General features: G+C 44.2%; 2 long non-coding RNA genes across 5 annotated transcripts in view; one reads left to right on the top strand and one right to left on the bottom strand.

The window, feature by feature from the left end:
• Positions 1-20,075, bottom strand: part of LOC132661704 (uncharacterized) — a 71,737-nt gene extending 51,662 nt beyond the window's left edge. For all 3 annotated transcript variants that reach the window (XR_013550206.2, XR_013550205.2, XR_013550207.2), the window contains exon 1: positions 19,456-20,075. This is a non-coding gene — a long non-coding RNA (uncharacterized LOC132661704). The remainder of the gene's footprint in view (positions 1-19,455) is intronic.
• LOC132677499 (uncharacterized) lies at positions 15,314-20,172 on the top strand. Of its 2 annotated transcripts, none has more exons than XR_013550208.1 (3): positions 15,314-15,955; positions 17,216-17,359; positions 20,071-20,172. It is a non-coding gene; the product is annotated as an uncharacterized LOC132677499 (long non-coding RNA). The 2 variants fall into 2 exon arrangements; XR_009609311.3 differs by having other exon boundaries at positions 15,322-15,955; positions 17,219-17,359.
• Positions 20,173-21,892: the final 1,720 nt, after the last annotated feature.

Below are 21,892 nucleotides of genomic sequence, written 5' to 3'. Positions count from 1 at the left end.
TGTTGACATTAAAAAAAATGTTCTCAATATACATTGTGAGGGAAAGAAGCAGGTTTCAAAACAGTACTATGTACAGAATGATCCCATTTTGTGACAAAAATATAAATGTTTATGTATGCATAAAAAAGGTCTGGAAGGACCCAGTGGTTGTCTCTGGGTGGGTGGAATTTGCATGTTTCTTTTCCTTCCTTATGCTTATATGTATTTTGTGATTTTTCTATAATGAGCATAAATTACTTTTGTAGTAAGAAAAAAATTTTTTAACTACCAAAATTGTTTTTCTGATTGTAATGCATTTTCATTGTAGAAAATTTGGAAAGTCTGAAAACTATAAAAAAGAAAAGATAATTACGCATGTTGTTCTACCAAGAGAGTCTATTAACATTCTAGTATATTTCTTTCTAGTGTTTTTTGTTAATGTACGTATGAATTTTTTAAACTACTTGAGATCAAACTGATCTACAGTTTAATGTCCTGAAATTTTTTATTATTACTATGAATATTTTCAAAAATTATTACAAATTCTAAATACTAGATGTCTGGCAAAGGGCTAGAGAAATCAGCTATCCTAGGAGGGAAACAACTAAAAAGAGGGTTAATGGCCTCCCAAGTACAGCATAAGCATTTTAAAGACTTTCCTAGGCCCTAGAGAGGCCTTACATTGTTTAAAACACTTTAACATATTCCATAAGAACAATTTTAACTACAAAATTTTTGAAGGGGCCTTTTATAACTTTTGCTATTGAAACTGGCTAAACATACTCATTTAATTACAACTGGTGAACAACTCACTTAATTTATAATTGGCTATAATTTCTCAGTAACTATTGTACATATTTGGGAACTCTTGCAAAGTGAGAAAAATCCAACCTGCAAATTGTTTTCAAACACAAAGAAACAGTAAATTTCAACAATTAATAATGTTAACATGGTGTTACATTTAATAGGTTTTTAATTAAACATTTCTTGATTTTACAGTTTCCTTTTCACATTTTGGAGCCAATAACTTTTTTTGGATTTCAAACTTTTTCCTAGGCCCTGAAAAAGTACCTAGGCCTTGAGTTCTGTGTCTCTCCTGCCTCGCTGAGGAAAATGCCCTGGCTGAGTCCCCTCGGCCAGTGGGCAGTCAAGACAGACAGATGTTAGAAACTGTCAGCAAGGACAGGAGCCACTGCAAAGACCAGCAGCAGGAAAGGCCAATTTATCCACCAGAGTCGTTTTTTTCTGTGCCAACCTCCAGACAGAAAGTAGGAAATTTTGGACAAAGGATTCCTGCACAAATAGATTTTTGCTTCTCAAGTACAGAAAGTAAACTGGGGAAGGAGAAGAGAAGGAGGGTGAGGCAGAAAAGGAAGAATGAGGGAGGGAGGGAGGAAGAAAGGAAGGCTACCATTCATTAGTTGTTTATTATTACTCCGTGCTGAGCTAAGTGACTTACGTATTTCATTCAATACTCATGACAATCCTATGAGATGAAGACTATTCTCACTCTCATTTTACGGTAAGGTTCCTAAGGCTGAGCCTGGCTAACTCATTGCCCCAAGGTCACACAGCTAGAAAGTGCTGGCCCAAGACTGTCCGACCCCAAAGCCTGTGTATTAGCCCCTATACCATATGGCCTCTCCAAACGCACCTGCCCTATCCGGCCCTCCTACTTCCAGAAGAACAGAATTTAAAGCTGGAAAAACCCCATGAGACCAGCTCACCCTTCTTGTCTCTACTTTTGTCATAGCACTGCTCCCAAGGAAAATCTTGCTCCCTGTCGGCATGCTGCTGAGCCAGGCACTCCCGTGGCCCAGGGGCACTGTGCCTGGCCTAGAAAATGTGCTCAGGAGATGTTGGCTGAATTAATAAATTAAATAAGTCTCTCATTTTGTTGAGAAGGAAGACCAGAGAAGGAAATCTGAGGGACCACACAGTCCAGGTAAAACCCACTCACAGTGACTCAGCAAGGCAGTGGTGGCCGACTCTGGATGAGAATCCCAACCCGTGCTTTCTGCACTATTTAACTGAAATTTACACAGGACTTTCCTCTTTCTTTTATGCCACGTCCTTCTTACAACAACCATGTGTCATATGTGTCGTATGTGATCAAATCTAAGACCATCCATAGGACATGCTATTATTTTATGTTACAATAAGAGAGAAAAAAATGGAACAACACTGTCAAGCATCCTTGAGAGACACCCATCAACCAAAAGATGTATGCCTACCATGTGAAAAATGTGTGATGTTATCCACGTTTCAGAGATGTGGAACGGAGGCTCAGAGGAACAAAGTGGCAAGTCTTGGTCACAAACCTACTAAGGGCCAGACATCTGTGATCCAAACCAGTCCAGGGCTCTCTCTACAATTGTCCCTCAAGGCACTATGATTTGATGACTGGGTTTTGGGGGGCAGGAGGGTGGAAAAGCTATTTAAATGAGCATCTTCATTCAACTGGTGACATAGCTCCTTCCCCACTAGATTATAAGCATGACACCTGACAGCTGTTTTCCCAGCACCTAGCACTGTGGCTAGCACAGAGCAAGCCCTCAAAACATATTGGGGCACCAGGGTGGCCCAGTTGGTTAAGCGTCTGACTCTTGACTTCCGCTCAGGTCATGATTTCATGGTTTCGTGGGTTCAAGCCCTGAGTCAGATTCTGTGCACTGCCCTCGCCATGCAGAGCCTGCCTAGGTTTCTCCCTCCCTCTCTCTCTCTCTCTCTCTCTCTCTCTTTGCGCCCCTCCCCTACTCACACTCTGTCTCTCTCGAAATAAACACATAAACTTAAAAATATACATATCTAAGACATGGAAAGGGTTCACACTATGAGGCACACCAGAAGTGCAGAAAACATGGGCCTAAGTTAGAAGTCCACTACCTTGGGGCAGTCCTATGCTGCTGATATCCCAGGCAAGGGGAAAGGCAAGTGCAGAATGGCAGTGGGGTGGGGCAGGAGCCCAGGACTTCCGATGGGTCCTGACACAGACAGACCTGATCAGAAACCCAGCTTTGCCAGTTACTAGCTGTGGGACCTTGGGTAAGTTACTGACTCTCACTCAGTCTCTTTTTCCTTGTTGGTAAAATAGGAAAAACGCAGTTCCGCCGATCTCTTGAGATGGTGTGAGAATTCAACAAGAAAACAAAAGTAAAAAGCTTAGCATGGTGCCTGGCACATGGCAAACAATCCATCACAGCTAAAGCCAGGTAAAGGAAGAAGTATTGGTCTTATGCCATTTTGAACAGAATCACACCAGCTGGAGGGCGGGGGATTTCATAATTGGGAACCCTCAGCCTCAGACTGGCCGTAGAAACAGACAGTCCTGCAGGAAAAGACCTCCCACCCACTTTTTCAAGATCAAATACACAAAATAAGAAATGAGAATTGAGAAATCACCATAGACACTAAATGAACTAAAAGAATCCTAAGCACGCACCTGGGTGAACCTAAAGCAAAAATGGTTAAACCCTGCATAGAATAGATGATTTTCTTTTTTTTTTTTTTAAGTTTATTTATTTTTGGGACAGAGAGAGACAGAGCATGAATGGGGGAAGGTCAGAGAGAGAAGGAGACACAGAATCTGAAACAGGCTCCAGGCTCCGAGCTGTCAGCACAGAGCCCGACGCGGGGCTCGAACTCATGGACCGCGAGATCATGACCTGAGCCGAAGTCGGCCGCTCAACCGACTGAGCCACCCAGGCGCCCCTAAGCCACCCAGGTGCCCCAGATTTTCTAGGAAAATAGAAAACATTACAGCTAATTCCAGAGAACTTTTAAAGATACAGTCAGTAAAGAAAGAAAGAAAGAAAGAAAGAAAGAAAGAAAGAAAGAAAGAAAGAAAGAAAGAAAACCTGAAACCTATTAAATACCGCAGAAGACATTGAGAATGTTTTCAAAGAGCTATACCCCAAAAAAGTGTCAGGTCCAGATGGTTTCATGGGTGAATTCTACCTGCTATTTAAATTGTTCCAGAGCAAAGAGAAAGCAGGAAAACTTCCAAATTCTTTTTATGAAGCCAACATAACAGTGCATGAAACCTGACAAAAAGGACACAATAAAAGAAAAGAAAGATGTTGGAAAGCTGCCTCTGCAAATCTGTAAACAGTGCAAACATCTCCCTAAGAGTCAGGAGCAAAAGAAAGATTTCCACTAACACCATCATTATTTAACATTGTTCTGGAAGTACTGGCCTGTGCAATTATACAACAAGGGAAAAAAAAACCCAAGAAGTATAAAAACAGGAAAGAACAAAGTAAAATTATCATTATTTTTAGATGATATGGCTGTAAATCTAGAAAATGCAAGATAACTCCCTCAAGAATTATCAATAAAATTATTTCATATCAATACAATAAGGTAAACTGATTATATGATAAACAAAAGTGAGTAGCTTTTTTTTTAAAGTTTATTTTTGAGAGAGAGAGAGAGAGAGCGCACACAAGCTGGGGAAGGGCAGAGAGAGAGAGAATTCCAAGCAGGCTGTATACACTACCAGCAAAGAGCCTGATGTGGGGCTTGAACTCCCTAACAGTGAGATCACAACCTGAGCAGAAATCAAGAGTCTGACACTTAACTGACTGAGCCACCCAGGCACCCTGTGAGTAGCTTTCTTATATGCAATCATCAACTAATTAAAAAATACAAAAAGAGGGGTGACTTTGGCTCAGGTCACGATATCACAGTTCCTGAGTTCAAGCCCGGCATCGGGCTCTCTGCTGTGAGCAAGGAGCCCACTTTGGATCCTCTGTCCCCCTCTTTCTCTCTGTGCCCCTCCCCAGCTTGTGCTCTCTCTCTCTCTCTAATAAATAAATATTAAATAAATAAATAAATAAATAAATAAAATAAAACGAGATTCCATTCACATGGGCCACAACAAAAACACAACTATTACAAATGTGCTAAATCTATAAGAAAGCTTTAGAATACTAGACTTAATCGTCTGAATAAATGTAAACATATATCCGGCTTTTGAATAGGAAGATGTGCTATTGTAAAGATGTCAGTTCTCACAAGTCATTATATTTACAGTGATTCCAATTTTTAAAATACACAAAAATTTAAAATACACAAAAAAGAATTGCTTTTGGAATAAGATGAGCCAATTCTAAAGTTCACGTGGAAACATAAACATGCAAGAACAGCCTGACCAGCCTGGGGAGTGTGTGGGGGAGGGCAGTGAGGGTAGACTCTGTTACCAGATACTAAAACGTAACATAGTTTCTTAGATACGACACAGAAACCACAAAGAAAAGGAAAAAAATAGATAAATTTGACTTCATCAGAATTAAAGACATTAAAAAACCCACAAAGTTCAGAAAGTTTGTGTTTCACAGGACACCATTAAAAAAGTGAAAAATATAGGAGCACCTGGGTGGCTCAGTCGGTTAAGCATCCAACTCTTGGTTTCAGCTCAGGTCATGATCTCACTGTTCATGAGTCTGAGCACTGAGCTGGGCTCTGTACTGACAGCACAGAGCCTGCATGGATTCTCTGTCTCCCTCTTTCCCTGCCCCTCTCCTGCTCAGGCACTCTCAAAAAAATAAATAATTAATTAAATAATTTTAAAACTTTAAAAAAGTGAAAATACAGGGGCGCCTGGGTGGCGCAGTCGGTTAAGCGTCCGACTTCAGCCAGGTCACGATCTCGCGGTCTGTGAGTTCGAGCCCCGCGTCAGGCTCTGGGCTGATGGCTCGGAGCCTGGAGCCTGTTTCCGATTCTGTGTCTCCCTCTCTCTCTGCCCCTCCCCTGTTCATGCTCTGTCTCTCTCTGTCCCCAAAATAAATAAAAAACGTTGAAAAAAAAATTAAAAAAAAAAAAAAAAAAAAAAGTGAAAATACAGCTCAGAGAATGGGAGAAAATATTTACAGATCATATATCTCATAAGGGACTAGTATCCAGGACATATAAGGAGCTCTTACGACTGCAAAAAACAAAAAACAAAAAGGATAAATAATCCGATTTTAAATGGGCAAAGAATTCGAATGGACATTTATCTAAACAAGCTATACAAATGGTTAATAAGCACAGGAAAAGATGCCCTACATCATTAGTCATTAGGGAAATGAAAATCAAAACCACAATCAGATACCAGTTTATACCCATGAGGACGGCTCTAATCAAAAAGGTAAACGTTAACAAGGTGAGGATGTGCCAAAATTGGAATCCACATACACTGTTGTTAGGAAAGAATGTAAAATGCTGCAGCCACTGTGGAAAACAGTCTGACAGCTCTTCAAAAAGGTCAACATAGAGTTATCATGTGACCCAGGAACTCCACTGCTACATATACGTACTCAAGAGAATTGAAAACATACGTCTACGCAAAAATCTGAACACAAATGTTTATACCAGCATTATTCATAATAGTCAATAATCTGAACACAAATGTTTATACCAGCATTATTCATAATAGCCAAAAAATGGAAACAATCCAAATGTACGTCAATAGATGAATGGATAAATAAAATGTGGTATTAGACACACAATGGAATACTATACAGCAATACAAAGGAAAGAAACACTAAAAAAAAAAAAAAGAAAGAAATACTGACACATGCTACAACATGGGTGAACCCTGAGAATCATGCTAATAAAGAAGTCAGCCATAAAATGCCACAAACCGTATGATTCTATTTATGTGACATGTCTAAAATAGTCAAATCCATCAAAACCAAAAGTAGATTAGTGATTGCCAGGAGCTGGGGGCAGGAAAGGGTGGAGAATGACTGCTAACAGATACAGGGTTTCTCTATGGGGTGATGAAAATGTTGTGGAATTAGATAGCAGTGATGGTTACACAACTCTGAAGCTAGCAAAAAACCGAATTCACTAAAAGGGTGAATTTTATCACATGTGAATTATATCGCAATAAAGCTGTTGTTTTAAAAACCATGATGTAAGGGTCACCTGGGTGGCTCAGTTGGTTAAGCATCTGACTTCGGCTCAGGTCATGATCTCACAGTTCATGAGTTCGAGCCCCACATTGGGCTCTGTGCTGAGAGCTCGGAGCCTGGAGCCTGCTTCAGATTCTGTGTCTTCCTCTCTCTCTCTCTGCCCCTTCCCTATCTCTCTCTCTTTCTCTCTCTCTCTCTCTCTCTCTCTCTCAAAAATAAACATTAAAAATATTTTAAAATAAAATAAAAACACAATGTAAAACTTTGGTAAGCAAAACAGCTCAAAAGACCAGAATAAACACAATTACCCACTAGAATTTAGTATATAATCAAGGTGGCACTTCCAAAAAGAGGAAAGATGGATTATCTGGAAAATGATACTGGACCAACATTCCTGGATAGGTTAACAATGGGGGAAGAGCAGCATTTGGAACCCCGCCTTGTTCCTTTCACCTAAATATATCCTGATGTATCAAAGACTTAAACGTCAAAAGGAAATCCATAAAAACATAAGTAGGGGTGCCTGGGTGACTCAGTCGGTTAAGTGTCCAACTTCGGCTCAGGATACGATCTCACTGCTCGTTAGTTCAAGCCCCGCATCGCGCTCTGTGCTGACAGCTCAGAGCCTGGAGCCTGCTTCAGCTTCTGTCTCCATCTCTCTGCCCCTCCCCTGCTCTCTCTCTCTCTCTCTCTCAAATATAAAATAAAATATAAAAATTTTTAAAAATAAACATTAGAAGTAAACTGAGGATTTCTTCTTTAATCTGAGAGTAGGAAAGGTAAGACACAAACACAAAGGCCCTTAAGAAAGAAAAGGTATACATTGACTTAAACAAGTTCTAAATTTCTACATGGAAAAAAAACCCAAAAGACAAAACAATAAGCTGGACATAATATTTGTAAAAATATAACACGTTTCCAATTTTCCTTTTTATATAAAAAAATTGTTTGTATCACTAAGAAAAAACAACCCAATAGAAAAACAAACATGAACAGACCATTTCCAGAAATAAAAGGGTAAATACGAAACGATGTCAAATTTCACTCTTAATTAAAGGAATGTACATTAAAACAACTAGATGCCATTTTTCATCTATCAGATTAGCCAAGGTGAAAAGGGTTTCTAAAATACTGTATGTTCAAAGATGTGTAAAAAGTGGTGCCATTGAAAATTTATAACCATACAAAAATCCGCGCACAGGGGAGCCTGGGTGGCTCAGTCCGTTAAGCATCCGACTCTTGATTCTGGCTGAGGTCATAGTCTCATGGTCCGTGAGTTTGAGCCCTGTGTCAGGCTCTGGGCTGAGAGTGTGTAGCCTGCTTAGGATTCTCTCTCTCTCCCTCTCTCTGTCCCTCCCGTCCCCCTCACAAAATAGCAAAATAAACTTAAAAAAATCTGCACATAGATGTTTACAGTTGACCCTTGGACAATAACAGGTTTGAACTGCGTGGGTCCACTTAGATGTGGATTTTTTAAATATAAATATAGTACAGTACTGTAAATGTATTTGCTCTTCCATATGATTTTTTTTCTTTTTTTTTAAAGACTTTAGTTTTAAGTAATTTCCACACCCAGTGTGGGGCTCTAACTCACAACCCCCAGATCAAAAGCCACATGCTCCACCGGCCATGCTAGCCAGGTGCCCCCATATGATTTTCTTTTTCTTTTTTCTTTATTTAAAAGTGCTTTTAATTTTTTTTAATTTACTTTTGAAAGAGGGAAAGAGACACAGAGACAGAGACAGAGTGGGAAGGTTTCTCTTCCCACAGAGACAGTGTGGGAAGGTCAGAGAGAAACACAGAATCTGAAACAGGCTCCAGGCTCCGAGCCGTCAGCACAGAGCCCGACGTGGGGCTCGAACTCACGGACCGCGAGATCATGACCTGAGCTGAAGTCAGATGCTCAACCGATTGAGCCACCCAGGTGCCCCCATATCATTTTCTTAATAACATTTTCTTTTCTCTAGCTTACTTTACTGTAAAAATACACATATCATACATACACAAAATATGTGTTAATCTATGTTATCGGTAAGATCAATAGCAGGCTATTAGTAGTTAAATTTTGAGGGAGTCAAAAGTTATACTCAGATTTTCAGCTGTGCAGGGATCTGCTCCCCTAACCCCTGCATTCTTCAAGTATAGCAACTTTATTCATAATTGCCAAATCTCAGAAGCAACCAAGATGTCTTTCAATAAGTGAATGGATAAACAACCTGTGGTATATCCATACAATGGAATATTATTTAGCAATAAAAAGAAATGAACCATCAAGTCACAAAAAGACACGAAGGAATCTTAAATGCATATTGCTAGGTGAGAGAAGCCCACCTGAAAAGGATTATGATTCCAATTATACGACATCCTAGAAAAGGCAAAACTATGGAGACAGTCAAAATATCACTGTTTGCTAGGGGTTGAGGGCAAAAGAGAGGGAAGGACGACCAAATGGAGCACAGAGGGTTTTTAGGTCAGTGAAACTACTTTGTATGATACTACAGTGTGGATACCTGTATTATACATTTATCCAAACCCATAGACTGTAGGACAGAGTGAACCCTAATGTAAATAAAGTATGGACTTTGTGTGATAATAAGTATCAGCATTGGTTCATCAATTATAACAAATACGCCACATTAATACAGCATGTAAATAAGAGAGGAAACTATGGGAGAGGGAGGGAGGGATGTGGGAACTCATTACTTTCCCATCCATTTTTTCTGTAAACCTAAAACTTCTCTAAAAAAAAAAAAAAAGCTACTAATTTTTTTTTTAACTTGTACAAATACATTGGTGGTAGGTATGTAAGTTGGTACAATCCCTTTGGAATGAAATTTGACAATACTTTCCAAAAAATTTTAAAACACATGTCCTTTTACACAGATAGTCCACTTCTCAGACTTTATCTCACACACATAACTCACAGGTAGGAAATGACATTTATACAAGACATTCATCTGTTCTGTTTGTAATGGCAAAAGACAGGAAATAGCCTTGTGGCAGACTAACGGCACCCCAAAATTCCATATTCCAATCCCCAGAACCTGTGAATACTCATGGCAAAGGGATTTAAAGTTACAGATGGAATTAAGATTACTAAACAGCTGACCTTAAAATAGGGAGATTACCTGAGTTAGCTCAATATCATAACAAGGGTCCTCAGAAACAAAGGAGCGTAGCAGAAAAGGAGAGTGAGAATCGGGTGATTTGAGAAAAAACTCAACCTACGGTTGCTAGCTTTGAACATGGAGGAAGGAGACACAAGTCAAGGAATCCAAGTGGTCTCTAGAAGCTAGAAAGAGCAAGGAAACTGATGCTTCCCTAAAGTCTCCAGAGGGAAGGTAATCCTACCAACACCTTGAACTTAGCCCAGCAAGAACCATTTCAGGCTTCTGATCTACAGAACTGGAAGATAACAGAGTTCTGTTGTTTTAAGCCACCGAATTTGTGGTGACTTGTTACAGCAGCAAGAGGAAACTAATACAGACCGAAACGTCTGTCTGCAGAGAACTAGCTAAAAAAATGCAGTGTAATACTGTGCAGGCTTAAAAGAAAGGGGCCTCAGGGGCGCCTGGCTGGCCCAGTCGGTGGAGCATGCGACTCTTGATCTCGAGGTTGTGAGTTTGAGCCCCATGTAGGGTATAGAGATTCCTTAAAAACAAAACCTGTAAAAAAAGAAAAAAGACAGGTGCCTCTTTACATACTCATATGGAATTCATTTCAAGGAACATTGTTTAGTGGGGAATAAAATGCAAAGTACACGAAGAGTGTAGATAGCATGTTATCTGTGTCAAAAGGAGGCACAGTTTCAAATCCACATAGATCTTCATATGTGCACAGGCTACCTCTGGAAAGATACACCAGAATCTGGTAACATTATTGAATATTTATTGCCACCACGGGAGGGGAAATGGGTGACAAGAAGTTCCAATGGCAGAGATGCTCATTTTTCACTGTATTCTCTCTCAGGCTGTTTTGGTTTGGGTTTGCTTTTGTTTGTTTGTTTTTTAAATCATGTACGCGTATGACCTTAAGAATAGAGAGAAAAAAATCTTTTAAGAGAGTGGGTTTTTAGTGTTTTAATCTTCTTAACAAGGATTGACTTAACCCATTCCTCAGTGGTGTGGTGTCCCATGCTTTTTCTTTCTTGATCTTCCCACCAATTCCGACAGGTTGGTGTTTGTGGGTGCGGTCATCAGTTCCTACCCACGGGTGAGGTGCTGAGGCTCCGAGAGGTTTAGTGGCCAAGTCGCACAGCGAGTAAGTTTTGCAGCTGGATTTTAAAGCCCGGTGTTCTGGTTCCAGGGCTCTCTCTTCAGACAATTGCAACGTGTCGCTGCCAGTTCCAACAGCCACGTAACCCCCAGATGCTACCACACGGAGTTGTCAGACAGGGATCTCAGCCCTCTCCGGGCCTTCAGGTCCCTCTCCCAGACCTCAGAGTTGAGGAGAAGGTCAGGCTCCACAGGGGCCCTGCCTAAACTGCCTTCTGGATTCAGCCCACCTTCTTCTGTTACATCCCTCAGCAAAGTTCCTTTGGGGCCTTCTGGGGAGAGGCCGCCGCCAGCGGTCACTGTGGCTCTAATTGTTCTCTCTGGTGAGCTCACGTTGCAGTCGGCCCAGTGCAGACACCTGCTTTCCTCAGGCAGAGATGAAACCCTAGAGATGACGGGCCTCGGCGGAGTATGACATCTTGATCAAATAAGGCTGCCCTGAGATTTCTCGTTCCTTCAAGCTTGGGGCCAGAGATGGAGGGGGGTCCCCCCCACCCTCCGTCTGTCGGCAGCTTACAACTTCAGGCACACAAATCCACCTTCCCGGGCCTCACTTTCTGGTAAAATAGAGATCATATTCCTGTGTTGCACGGACAGATGTTGCTGGGTCATTTACCTCTTGGGAGCACGATTTAAATATAGCCAAACTGCCTTTCATGTTGAGGATCTCAAAGCATTTTTAAATGAGTAATTAATGAAGTTCAACGTCCAGAAAAAGCAAGAATTATTGTCTTCATTTTATAAATAGATCAAAGGTCACACAATCAATGGCAGATGTAGGAAACAGATGTAAGAATTCTCCTTTTGTCCCTGACTGCAGCCACTAAATCCCACCCCTGGTATCATTGACAGACCTCCTTTCTGCTCTCTGACTTCTGGCCAAAGACGTGAAATTGGCCTTTATATGTTTCCACTTAAAGGTTTGAATTCTATGTATGGTTCATATGCCTTTGATATGTCTGGAATTTATAAAAGAGAAGGAGAAGAATGATATTTGATGCTTTTCAGAGATCATGTTGGGACTGAGCCTTATATAATGGGTCAAATGCCAATAAAGGAAAAAAAAAACGCTCACCAGATCTTCAGGAAGTTCACTTTTATTCTCTCTCTGAAAGAATTCTGTCTGTTAAAATTAAACAGAGTGTATCTTTATTCGCCCAAATGATTGTTGTGGGAACAACAGACGTCACCACTTATTGAGCACCAACTGTATGCTAAGCATTGTTCTTCTTACCGGCATACATTATACCATGGGATTTTCACAAACACCTGAGGAAGTTTTTATTAATCATTCATTTTATAGATAATATATGACTGGGCTTGGAGACAAAAGGTTGAGGAAAAAGGAAAGACAAAGCTCAAATAAAATTAATTAAGCAAAAATGACAGGATATATACTTTGTGCTAGAGGTGTTGGGTTCTGATAGATAGAAAGATGGAGATACGAAGATGAAGAAAATAGCGCCAGATTCCTGCTCTCAAGGAATTTATAGCCTCGTGAATGGTTGAGGGTGAGGGCAGAGCAGAAGCACATAAAAAGACAAATAATGTCAATGCAATTCAGTCCAGAAGTATTTATTGAGTTGCTGCTATGTCTTAAACACTGCACTAGTCACAGGGGATAGTCCCTCTTCTCATGGAGCTTATAGTCTAGTGGGAAAGTCAGACATTAATCAAATAATCACACAGATTTAAACTGTACTTGAGTGGAGTAGAAGACACCAGATGGACGACAACCTGACAGAGGATTAGTATCCAGAACATATAAAGAGTTCCCACATGTAATAAGAGATAATGCAATAGAAGCATTGTCAAACCAAGGGCAATTTTTAAAAGATGAACGGCAAATGAACAATAAACAAAGGAAAGTATGCTTCGTCTCTCTTGTAAACAGGGAGTTGCAAATTAAAACACTGAAATACTTGGGGCGCCTGGGTGGCGCAGTCGGTTAAGCGTCCGACTTCAGCCAGGTCACGATCTCGCGGTCTGTGAGTTCGAGCCCCGCGTCAGGCTCTGGGCTGATGGCTCGGAGCCTGGAGCCTGTTTCCGATTCTGTGTCTCCCTCTCTCTCTGCCCCTCCCCCGTTCATGCTCTGTCTCTCTCTGTCCCAAAAATAAATAAAAAACGTTGAAAAAAAAAATTTAAAAAAAAAAAAAATAAAAATAAAACACTGAAATACCATTTTATACCCATCAGCTTGGCAAAATTTTTAAAGTCTGACATTACCAAGTGTTGTTGAGGATGCCAAGCACGGGAACTCCAAGTTACATATTGCTATCAAAGTGTAAATTGGTACAACCACTTTGAAAAACCGTTCAGCCAGGCTAGGTAAAGCTGCCAATTCACGTGACCCAAGTCCAGCAATTTCACACACAAGTATCTACCCGATGGCTCCCTTTCTCTCAAGGGGATAGGTATAACAAACATTCATTGTAGCATTGTTTCTAACAACACAAAAGCGACAATGAGCTAAACGTCCTTCAGAAAAAGATGGGTGAATAAAGTGCGGTGAACTCATACAATGGGACCCTGACGAGCAGTGAAAATGTATGATCTAGAACTCCATGAATCAATGTGAATGCATTTTGAAATCCTAAGCTGAGTGAAAAAAGCAAGTTGCACAATGATATAGTCAGTATAATGCCACTTCTCCAAAGTTTGCAAACATGCCAGACAATTCTATAAAGTGTTTATAGGCACAAACATATATAGTAAAGATACAAAAGCATGTATAGGAATATGACACATCCCAGTGCAGGAGAGTGGTTACCTTAGGAGAGAGACAGACATGGGTTCAGAGGGCTCTATATTGAAAGATGTTTTATGTTCTTAAAAAAAAGATTTGAAGAAATCGTGGCAAATGTTAAGCTTTGGCAAAGACTGGAGGGGCATGGGATGGGTGCAGAATAAACAGGTGTTAATGATATTACTCTCTGTAGTTTTTTATGTGCTTTGATCTATCAGAGAATTGAATTGGAGGTGGGGTTGGGGGAGGGGTCTCAACTGACATGATGCTTACTTAGGATGACAGTCCAAAACTGAATATGAGGAAGGGCAGAAAGGTGTACCAGGCGGAGAAAACAAGCTGTGCAAAGACCCTGGGGTGGGAGGGTGAGCACAGAGACTGGGAACTGAGACCCCCAGTTCTGTGGCCAGAGCAGAGGGGAAAGGGGGCTGCAGTTGGGGCGGGGGGGTGGTGCACAGACCATGCAGAGCCTCATAGGATATCTTGAAGATCAGGTTTTTACCCTATGAGGAAAGCAGCAAGGACGGAAAGCATTGGGGCCCAGAGAGACTTCTCTTAGCTAGATAGCAGAACAGGGAAAGCATTCATGTCAGAGATGACTCATATCTTGAGTTGTGGAGAATGAGTAAGAGGAAGCCAATTGGAGAAAGAGGAGGAGGAGGGAGTGAGGTGCAAATTCCCTGAAGAGGGCCAAACAGCAATAAAAAGACCCCGAGGACCTTCCACAGCATGGTCCCGCCTAGGTCATACACTCAGGACTAGCTCCAGAGGTGTTAGGAAATGGCCATGAACACAGAAGGCTTGAGGTCCCAGGCTGGGCAGCCTCAAGCCAAGAGAGGCATGGCCAGACATGGGTGTAGGTGGCTTGCTCTAACAGTGTATGAAGGATGGATCTGAAGGAGGCTGGGTGCAGACAAGGAGATCTTTGAGAGAAATATGCTAATAGCCTAAACCAGGATGGCTGGAACTAGAAAGCCATCCATCCTGGAAGAAGTGAGGGGTGCCCGAAGAAGTATTTAGGAGGGAAGGCGAGACATCTAGGACGATGGTTGGGTGGCCACCGCCAACATGGACAATAATAGGGGCAAGTGCGTGCAGGGCACACCAAGTGGAACTGTCCTATGAGCAGCAGAAAGGGTGCGCCAAGGGCTCCCGCCAGCTGGGAGCAGGAGGCGCCTCCTGCGGGCGTTTACTGACCGCTCACAGCCAATGAGTTGGTCCAGAAGGAGGGCAGAGGAAGACGAAAGTGAGCAGGTCTGGGGGGGGGGGGGGGGGGGGGACGACAAGGAATGGGACTGGGGCGGGCTGGGGGAAGAGAAGAGGGGGAGGGGGGAGGACCGCGCAGACGCTGAGCGGCCGCCGGGAGACCAGCCCCGCGCGGGCTGGGCGGGCCGGGAGTTGGCCTCGCCGGCCTCCCCCGCGGGGTGCAGGCGGAGCCCGAGAGCGCAAGGCGCGGGCGCGCGGGCGGGCGGGGGGGACAGGCGACCAGAGCCGCGGACTTCCCACAGCTCCTAGGGCTGCCTCGGCCGCAGCGGCCGAGGACAGCAGGGCACCACGCGGCCCCGGACGTCTCCTGCACCCCGGCAACCCCCGGCATCCCAGGCTCCCCGCGTGCCCAGGCCGCGCCTCCCCGCGCCGCGCCTCCCCACCGCCGGGACCTGGCGACGTCACTGCGGCTCTGACGCGCGCTAATGGAGGCACGGGCGGAGGCGGCTTGGCGCGGGTGTCCCCCGGGGAGGTCCCGGTCCTTGCAGCCCGCGGTCGCGTCCTTGGCCCTCCTCCAGGGGAACCTCGATTTTCCAATCTCAGGAAGGCCGGCTGTCCTTCGGCTACTGATAAGGACGCGAGCTCATGGTAAAAGATTTTAACAATGCCCGGAAAGAAATAGCCGGACCCAAGAAAGAGACTAATAATAGCAGCCCGCTAGAGTTCTGCTCTTGTGCTCAGCGCTCTTAAGAACAGTAATAACGACAACAACCATAAGAGCCACCATTTATTGAGCGCTTACTCTGTGCCAGGCACTGTGTTAAGCGCTTTGCAGGCAACAACCCTCGGAGGTAAGTACCGTTATTATCCCTATTTTAAGGAAACTGGGGCACAGAGAGGTTAAGTCATTTGCCCCAGGCACACAGCTAGCTGATGTCAGTGCCAAAATTCCAACCCAGGCTGTCTGATCCCATGTAATCCTCATGTCAACCCATAAGGTCGGGATCAATCTCTCCATCTTAAAGATGAGGAAATTAAGGCACATGGAAATTTAAGTACCTTGCCCAAGGTCACCTAGCTGGAAAATGGATGCGGCAGAAAGCGAACCCAGGGCTCCTCTCTGTTCGCAGAACCCGCGGTCTTGGCCATAGGCGATGCCACTTCCAAACCACCTCCGACAGCCCAGCAGGCTTTGGCCCCGGGTCCCAAGAGGCGCAGCCTCTGCGGGGTATGGGTGGGTTCCCGCGGCCTCCGATCCCCGGGTGAATCGGATGTTTCGGAGCATCGTCTCTGCTCAGCCCGCAGGCGTCAGATAGGGACGCGTCTCCCGGAATCCGGTCGGGACCTGGCCGCGCGGTCCTCAGAAGGGATGGAGCGGGGGCGGAGGCAGCGGGAGGGATCCCTGGTCCCACCTGCAGAGCGGCGGGGCTGGCGGCTTGCTCTGCGCGGCCGGCAGAGGGCGCTGTCGCACGCGCCTCGGGTCCCACGGTCACCAGACCCCGAGGCCTGCAGCCTCCGCCTGCGGATGCCTGGACTCGGAACGCCCCAAGTGGGAACCCCTTCTTCCTGGCGTCTGGCCCCCCTCTGACCCCTCATCTCAGCCCAGGGCCCGCTTTTCCTGACTAATCCCCGTTTTCTGTGGTCCTGCCATCCCACCATGGGTTTTCAAGTCTTCCCCAGTCCCTGCGCCATTGATTTAGTTACCTCTCGCTGAAAGGCTGGAACACTGATCCCATTCCATTAAAAACCTCAGGTGTTTGCAAGTCATACTCGGCTTTGTCTCCCCTTCTCCTGGCCCCTTTGGTGAGGTAAAATGGAGATAAACCATCTCGGAATAGATAACTAATTTTCTTCTCCGAAACAGGAGGAGGGGCTTGGTTAAGGAAGGAGCAGATTGATGAAAGGATCTATATCTTTTAATAGCTACAGTGTCTTGAGAGCTTGTTTTGTGCTGAGCCCTTCCTGTGTCTTGACTCCTCAATCCTCACTACAGCCCAGAGGAGTGCATCATTATTCTTTTGATAAAAGAGGCCACAACGGCAATGCTGGGAATCCACTAGGAGGATCTAACTTTATTATTTAAAAAAAAATTTTTTTTTGTTTTACTTAAGTAGGCTCCATACCAGTGTGGGGCTTGAACTCACAACCTTGACATCAAGAGGTACATGCTCTACCGACTGAGCCAGCCAGGCACCCCCAGGAAGACCTAACTATAAAGCCATGTTCCCATCAGCTGATCCAACTGAACAGAAGAGGTAAGATGCAAACCAAGCAACAGCAAACCAAAATCTGCTCCAAGAGTGCTTAGCAATACTACACACAGGTGAATTAGGGGCTTCGATTGCTTTGTGAGCCCAGTTTGGGACTCAAGTGTCTAAAAAAAGAAAAAACAAAAGCTAAAAGGGCAGGCAGAGGAGAACAGGAATGAGGGTTTTCACTTTTGCTTGGAAAAGCATCCTGAGAGGCCCACTCACTTTCTATGACTGGGCTCTGAGGAAATAAAGGTGGTTCTAGGAAAATCTGAAAAATATGAGAGGAAAAAAAAATGCCTTCTGTGGTTTTTACTTTAACCAAGACTCATATGGCTATTTGTGTTTTATTTTTAAATTAATGTGGCTCTCCCCACCCTTTAAATTGGCACATAAATCACAAAAACAGAAGGAAGGCCAGCTACACACTTCAAACTTGGTGGGTTTCTCAGGAAGGAGGTACATGACTTGAAGGGGAAATGAGGATTAAATGAGGTGCTTTAAACATTTGAAAGACAGACTTTCCACAAGGAACTTAGATCATAAGCCCTTAGAACGGGAGCTTTGTCTGGGTTTGGGCTCGGTATAGTGCCTAGAATCGGTGAGTGCCCATGAAATGTGGAAAACGAATCACACTTTTGGCTTATGTCTGCATCATCTAACCATCTGGGCCACCACTTTGCTTATGGTTTTAGAGTGTGGCTTCTAAGGGATTTTCCTGTCCCCTGGATCTTAGTCACACACCTTCCCCCAGACTCCTTACTTTCCCAGAAGTTTGCTCTGGGAATTCAGTCAAGGTGAGGCAATTGTTATTGATGATGATGTCACTAGGCTTGGTTAAACAGAATGACTGCTCAGCTCTGGAATCACCAGCTTGGTTTCCCTGCTTTTCCAAACAGGGAAACCAAGGCAGAAGGGACCTCAGGAGACTGTCACTTCACAGTTCTGATTCTCTTGCCCTATTATCTTTGAACTAGAATGGTTCCCCCATGCCCAACACAAACAAGCCCTGGACATCCCAGGCTGCCTGTTGCAAAATTCTTGGACTTCTTTGACCTTATCTCTCTCTGCTGCTTCCCTCATTTTTTCTGTGCATTCATTCTACAAACATGCATTGAGAACCCACTATATGTAAGTGCTACTGATACAGCAGAGAACCCAACATGAGCTCATGAGCTCACTTTCTCCACTTCCCACCTGGCTCCTGACCTCATGGCTACAACTTGCGTGCCTGGAGAGGCCCCACAATAGTAAATGACTTGCTGCTCCAAGTGGGACAACTGCTCAGACATATCTGACATTCTGGTAGCTCCTGGCAGCTCCAGGAGACCACACCCTGTGACCTCAGGATACCACCTTGGTGACATCCATTTGGCAGAAGGTCTGGGTCCCGACATATACCCTCAGAGGCAGAGCCTGAAAAGGCTCCAGGTCTAGCACTTGCCCATACCTCTTCCCTCATTGTCATGCCTTCAGTTCGTATGATCATTGTTGACAACCTTAATAGCTTGGGCCATATTTATGAAGCATCTATTACAATGAAAAAATCCTACAGTCCCATAATACCCCACTGTTCAAAGGAAAATCTTGGCTTAAACAAACCACAGTGACTGTCTGGCAAGTGGTGGATATGTTGGATAATGCTACGAGTCTTTCAGGTCATTTTGTTATTGAATCTTGGGATTGAGTGATTCATAATAATGAGGGGAAAGAAGAACACTAGCCTTGTTTCAGCTTTCCAGATTATTCAAATGGAATCGATTTTCAACATCAACATCATAGTTATGACAGAATGCTTAAGGTGCATTGTTAGTTTTTGTCTTTTTGGAACATTCATTAATTAATACTCAATGACTTGGTTGTCACCCATTCCAAAAAAAATTTTTTAAAGGAGAGAGTTTGAACTGTAGGATTCTGATTATGTCCCTGGAAGTCCCTGTAGAGAGTAGATTCCAAATTATATTCATTCTTTTTGAATATCCCAGCCCTCAAGACTGTCCCATCCCTGCTAGCTACAGCATCATTTTCCCTCCCCTGGAGGAAGGCAGAGGCCCAGAGACCAGAAGAATGAAGGAGAGTAGTGAGGAAAACTTTTCCCTTACCTGAGTTGCAGAGCCACTTGAATCTAGAGAACTGTTACATTTGTGCTGTGTCTGTATGAGTTCGTGGTTGTGCATTCTCTGGCTGATTCCAAAATCTCCATAACATGGGGGCCTGAGATACTCTAAAAAGAAGGCCTGTCTGGGAAGGACGTGTGTCCACCTACCAAGAAGTTCTTGGTGGTCAGTGTCTGCATATCCAGCGGCTCGGGTGAAGAGATTTGGAACCACTGAGCATTCCTGCTAGGATCTTTCCAAGCCCTTTTGGGAACCGGCAACAGCGCCTGTCTGGGGAAATTAGTTTTGCGCTTTCACAGAGTGAGAAATTCCTCAGGGGCATTCTTGTACTTGGGAAGAGAAATCAAACCCAGCTCATTCCTTTAGGGCCCATGCCATTAATAAAGCAGACCGAGTCCAATTCACTTGGTCCAGCCTGGGGCGGTGGGGTGGGGGCAGAAGCGGCGGAGTTCAGAGAATTCACCTGTGGCTAAGGCCCTCCCCGGACTGGCGCAAGCTTGAGGTTTCAGGGGATTGTGTTACCAGCGTGTAAACACCGTGAGTGACAGCCAACGCTCCCATTCGACCACAGAGGATCTCAAACCCTTCCTATCTTCCTAGAAACCCTGGCGGCCGGGCGGCTGCTTGCCGTCTGATGCAACAGTTTGCAACGCTCGCTTCTGGGAGCGGAGCCTGCCGCGGGGCGCTGGGCGCCCCGCCGACGCGCATGCGCGGACTGCGGCCCCGCCGGGCCGGGCTGGGGAGAAGCTTTTCACCAGATGTGCGGGGGGGGGCGCTGAACGGCGCGGGCAGGGGCGGGGCGCGGGCGGGCTGGGAGGCCTTTGGCAGCTCGCGCCGGTGATCTGAGTTTAATTAAACTTCTCCCGAGGCATTGGCTGACTGATTGACCCAGTGATCCAAAAAAAATCAGAGAGGCCCGAATCGCCCTAAACGCGACGGGAGAGAGAAGTTGGGGAGTTGGCTTTCGGTTTCCAGAGCTGGGCCTTTGGATTGTGCCTTCCTTTCCCCAAACCCCCCAAGCCACAGTTAATCCGGGTTACAGGATCTCGTTAGGGCGTCCGGCCTCGCTTGTCTGTGCCCTCCTACCAATTTCTTAAAAAGGGAAGAACAGTGGTTACAGAGGGGGAAAGAGGTAACGTTCGTATGATAACGTCTTGATCGATATCTTCCCTGCCTCATTTCTCCACCCAAGAGCCTTAAAAGGTTTTATTAGCAGAAGGCATCGTGGATTATTTTCCCATTTTTTCAGCAATTCAGGTATTGCCTGCATGGTTTTCTTTCATACCCGCGCTCCATCTATATTATATATCTTAATTGACTTATTTTATTAACTTTCCTTATTCTCTAAATTAGCTTTAAATCGATTCCCTTTTTCCACATAGCCTTGCCCTAAGCGATAACATTAGCGAGATCACACCTTTGATATGTTAGTCATCTATTTTAATACACTTGAAAGTAAATTCATAACTATTCAGATAAAAAGAGATGTGTATGTTAGCTTAAAGTTTCTTGCCTACTGTGTTTGGAGGAAAACTCCAGAGGTGATAATAATAACTAACATATGTTGAGTGATTGCCAATGTCTCAGGCACTTTATTCTAAATCCTTATGACACCTTAGAAGGTGAGTTGGTTTACATTTTACAAAGGCAAAGTGTGAGGCACAGAGAGGTTAAATAACTTGCCTAATATCACAGAGCCCAGATGCAAACTCCACTAGTCTCACTCTAGAGCCTGTACTGCTGGCCTATCCAAAAAAGCTAAGTTACTGCTGGAGATCACCCAGGTGGCTAGTATAGTCTGGATTTGAACCTAAGTCAGTCTGACTCCAGAACTGAGCTTTTAACTACTGTGTGGAACTCTTTCCTATTTTCCCAGATCTCACCTCATACAGCCTTTTAAAATCTGTCTGCCTCCTTTGGAATTCAAAAGGTGCGTCCAAGTTTTTTCTTTCCTCACCCCTTACATCTCCTCCCTCCCGCCCCCACACCCCCCCCCCCCCCCCCGCCCCACTCCCAGGGTGGGACAGAGGTTCTTTCTACTGTTTCCTTCTCTTCTCTGAATGAAAACAACCCATAAATCTCTGATATCCATGAGAATCTCTACTTTAAAGGTCCTAGCCACTCTTCTCCACTGACCATGGAACTTAGAAATTCCACCTACCAGCATCATGAAACTACATTTCCCAGACTGCTATTCTCACGTGGAAAGAGAACAAAAATCCTATGTCAAACCATGTGGCTCCTATTTTGGGGTTGGAAAATCTGGTCACTAGCTTGGATAAAGATTGGTATGCCCATAGACTAATTCTTCTGGCCCCAGGCAGACATGAATTTCCCAGGCTTCAGTGATTGGGGGTGGGGGCAAGTTATTTCAGAAACAAAACCTTCAATTAGAGGCATAAATGAAGACTTGGCATAAGAC

This window comes from Panthera onca, chromosome D1, assembly GCF_046562875.1.
Source record: "Panthera onca isolate mPanOnc1 chromosome D1, mPanOnc1 haplotype 2, whole genome shotgun sequence".
Classification (NCBI taxonomy): Eukaryota; Metazoa; Chordata; class Mammalia; order Carnivora; family Felidae; genus Panthera; species Panthera onca.
The sequence above is the reverse complement of the archived record's forward strand: the minus strand, read 5'-3'. Positions and strand labels throughout refer to the sequence as shown.